Here is a 4,554-nt window from a genome sequence, read left to right as displayed (position 1 = left end):
CAGAAAGAATAAGGAGATGGAACTAAAGCAAAAACAACACCCAGTTGTGGATGTGATGGGTGATGGAAGTAAAGTCCCATGCTGTAAAGAGCAATATTGCATAGGAACCTGGAATGTTAGGTCCATGAATCCAGGCAAATTGGAAGTAGTCAAACAGGAGATAGCAAGCATAAACATAGACATTTTAGGAATCAGCAAACTAAAATGGGCTGGAATGGGTGAATTTAATTCAGATGACCATTATCTACTACTGTAGGCAAGAATCCCTTAGAAGAAATGGAGTAGCCATCATAGTCAACAAAAGAGTCCGAAATGCAGTACTTGGGTGCAATCTCAAAAACAACAGAGTGATCTCTGTTCATTTCCAAGGCAAACCATTCAATATCACAGTAATCCAAGTCTATGCCCCAACCAGTAATGCTGAAGAAGCTAAAGTTGAATGGTTCTGTGAAGACCTACAAGACCTTCTAGAACTAACACCAAAAAAGATGTCCTTTTCATTATAGGGGACTGGAATGCAAAAGTAGGAAGTCAAAAGATACCTGGAATAACAGGCAAATTTGGCCTTGGAGTACAGAATGAAGCAGGGCAAAGGTTATAACAGTTCTGCAAAGAGAACGCATTGGTCATAGCAAACACCCTCTTCCAACAACACAAGAGAGAATTCTACAAATGGACATCACCAGATGATCAATACCAAAATCAGATTGATTATATTCCTTGCAGCCAAAGATGGAGAAGCTCTATACAGTCAGCCAAAACAAGACCGGGAGCTGACTGTGGCTCAGATCATGAACTCCTTATTGCCAAATTCAGACTTAAATTGAAAAAAGTAGGGAAAACCACTAGACCATTCAGGTATGACCTAAATCAAATCCCTTACAATTATACAGTGGAAGTGAGAAATAGATTTAAGGGACTAGATCTGATAGACAGAGTGCCTGATGAACTATGGACAGAAGTTCATAATATTGTACAGGAGGCAGTGATCAAAATCATCCCCAAGAGAAAGAAATGCAAAAAGGCAAAATGGTTATCTGAGGAGGCCTTACAAATAGCTATGAAAAGAAGAGAAGTGAAAGGCAAAGGAGAAAAAGAAAGATATAAACATCTGAATGCAGAGTTCCAAAGAATAGCAAAGAGAGATAAGAAAGCCTTTCTCGTGATCAGTGCAAAGAAATAGAGGAAAACAATAGAATGGGAAAGACTAGAGATCTCTTAAAGAAAATTAGAGATACCAAGGGAACATTTCATGCAAAGATGAGCATAATAAAAGGCAGAAATGGTATGGACCTAATAGAAGCAGAAGATATTAAGAAGAGGTGGCAAGAATACACAGAAGAACTATACAAAAAAGATCTTCATGACCCAGATAATGACAATGCTGTGATCACTCACTTAGAGCCAGACATCCTGGAATTCAAAGTCAAGTGGGCCTGAGGAAGCATCACTACAAACAAAGTTAGTGGAGGTGATGGAATTCCAGTTGAGCTATTTCAAATCCTGAAAGATGATGCTGTGAAAGTGTTGCACTCAATATGCCAGCAAATTTGGAAAACTCAGCAGTGGCCACAGGACTGGAAAAGGTCAGTTTTCATTCCAATCCCAAAGAAAGGCAATGTCAAAGAATGCTCAAACTACCACACAATTGCACTCATCTCACATGCTAGTAAAGTAATGTTCAAAATTCTCCAAGCCAGGATTCATCAGTATGTGAATTGTGAACTTCCTGATGTTCAAGCTGGTTTTAGAAAAGGCAGAGGAACCAGAGATCAAATTGCAAGCATCCATTGGATCATCAAAAAAGCAAGAGAGTTCCAGAAAAACATCTATTTCTGCTTTTTGACTATGCAAAAGCCTTTGCGTGGATCACAACAAACTCTGGAAAATTCTTCAAGAGATGGGAATACCAGAACACCTGACCTGCCTCCTGAGAAATCTGTATGCAGGTTAAGAAGCAACAGTTAGAACTGGACATGGAACAACAGACTGGTTCCAAATTGGGAAAGGAGTTCGTCAAGGCTGTATATTGTCACCCTCCTTATTTAACTTATATCCAGAGTACATCATGTGAAATGCTAAGCTGGATGAAGCACAGCTGGAATCAAAATTGCTGGGAGAAATATCAATAACCTCAGATATGCATATAACACCACCCTTATGGCAGAAAGTGAAGAAGAACTAAAGAGTCTCTTGATGAAAGTTAAAGAGGAGAGTGAAAAAGTTGGCTTAAAACTCAACATTCATGTGTTCCCCAGGATGGGGAACACATGTATACCTGTGGCGGATTCATTTTGATATTTGGCAAAACTAATACAATTATGTAAAGTTTAAAAATTAAAAAAAAAAAACACAAAAAACTCAACATTCAGGCCAGTTGGTCCAAGTGTCCAGGCCTGAGGCATCCTACCAAACCCTCCCCCTGCCAGTGCCTCAGAAGGCAGACCATTCATCAAGAATTTTGTATCCAAGGCGCAGAAGTTTGTTACCGAAGATGATGAATGCTGACATGGATGCAGTTGATGCTGAAAATCAGGTGGAACTGGAGGAAAAAACATGACTTATTAATCAAGTATTGGAACTCCAACACACACTTGAAGATCTGTCTGCAAGAGTAGATGCAGTTAAGGAAGAAAATCTGAAGCTAAAATCAGAAAACCAAGTTCTCGAACAATATATAGAAAACCTCATGTCAGCTTCTAGTGTTTTTCAAACAACTGACACAAAAAGCAAAAGAAAATAAGGGATTGATATCTCTTATGTCTTACGGAATTGCTGCTGATCTTTTTTTTTCTTTAAAACTTGGATAGATTCCAAAAGTTACAGTACTTTTGTTTGTGGCTTCACTGAGTATTTATGAAGATAATGTCAGATCTAGGCAAAATTAAGAGCATAACAGAAGACTTTCATGAGTTTGTGTATTATGTTAGTCTATGAAAATGTGCAAATGTAGAGACTTTATAATTAGAAATGCATATGTTTATGAAACTTGAAAATGAATGTTTTATCAAATTTGTTTTGATTTATAGGGTTAGTATTGTCTTATATTATAGGCATAGAGATACAAGCAAGTAACTACCGTGTTGTGAAAAAGTAACCAAAATCATGTACTGAACGCACAGCTTTATGTGCCCTGTCTACCATCGTGTGCCTCTTTTCCATTTGTTTTCTTCCTGTTTTTCCTTCCCCTAGGGAAAAAAATGGTTTCACGTTTGTAAAAAGTAATTTCAGTAGCTAATCATCTAGGAGAGTAGCCTGAACTCTAACTGTTGAAACTTGACCAAAATAAGATACTTTCTCAGTTAGGGCTTATTTATTATGTTTAGTAGTAAGGATAGTAGGTTTCTCTTACATTAATTGAAAATGGAGGCTATAAAAATGAAGATTTTTCTTTGAATTATGGTATGGGGAAGATTTATTATTAAAAACTTCCTTTGCACAAAATAACCCACTTGGTATCTGAAAAGATGAGTTCTGGTTGTGTGTGTGTTTGAAATAGAAAATTTTGAGGAAAAATAGAAATAGGGTGGGAAAAGTACTTCTTAAGTACCTGTAACCAACTCCAAATGTTTCTTCTCCAGATTTATGTTCTCTCTGGCACAGATTGGATTTTGGAAGGAATATTTTAAAATATGGATTAAGTTTGGCTAACCTTATGTAAACCACACCTGGAAGAGAATAGAGTTTGGTCTCAGGTTTATTTGTAGTACCAGCAGATCAACTTTGCAAAGTCCATTAAGAGTGGATTAGTATCAGAGTCATGAATAAGATGGGAGAGTTTTACATGTAAACTAATTGATGCTTTCTCAGTATTTTATCACTTCTCCCAGAAGTTTCTGCAAACCCAACTACTGGTTTGCAGAATTTTAGTCATTTAACCGTTTTTTAAAATTTAGTTTAGTAGGTTCCATTTGGTAAGGAAATCAGTAGTTGTTAATTAAAATGTTAAATAGGAAAAGAAATCCACTAATATAGTTTATAGTTATTAAATTTAGGCTAATCATGGAATAATCTTATGTTTGTATTGGTGTAAAATTTGATGACTTTAGCTGTATGAATATATAATAGTCATACTGCAAACATTTTGCATCTCTTTGTGACTTAATTTTCAAACATTTAAAATTGTGTTGCAGTTACGCTTTGCTGTTTAATAAAAAGCTGTTTCAAAAAAAAAACCTCAACATTCAGGAAACTAAGATTATGGCATCTGGTCCATCACTTCATGGCAAATAGATGGGGAAACAATGGAAACAGTGACAGACTTTATTTTGGGGGGCTCCAAAATCCCTGCAGATGGTGAGTGCAGCCATGAAATTAAAAGACACTTGCTCCTTGGAAGAAAAGTTATGACCAACCTAGACAGCATATTAAAAAGCAGAAAAATTACTTTGCCAACAAAGGTCTGTCTAGTCAAAGCTATGGTTTTTCCAGTATGGATGTGAGATTTTTCCAGTATGGACTGTAAAGAAACCTGAGCACTGAAGAACTGATGCTTTTTAACTGTGGTGTTGGAGAAGACTCTTGAGAGTCCCTTGGACTGCAAGGAGATCCAAC

General features: G+C 36.8%; 1 pseudogene; it reads left to right on the top strand.

The window, feature by feature from the left end:
• Positions 1-2,380: 2,380 nt before the first annotated feature.
• LOC129638738 (short coiled-coil protein-like) lies at positions 2,381-4,153 on the top strand (annotated as a pseudogene).
• The last annotated feature ends 401 nt before the right edge of the window (positions 4,154-4,554 follow it).

Source organism: Bubalus kerabau, chromosome X (assembly GCF_029407905.1).
Source record: "Bubalus kerabau isolate K-KA32 ecotype Philippines breed swamp buffalo chromosome X, PCC_UOA_SB_1v2, whole genome shotgun sequence".
Classification (NCBI taxonomy): Eukaryota; Metazoa; Chordata; class Mammalia; order Artiodactyla; family Bovidae; genus Bubalus; species Bubalus kerabau.
This window is presented reverse-complemented; position numbering and strand designations above follow the sequence as displayed.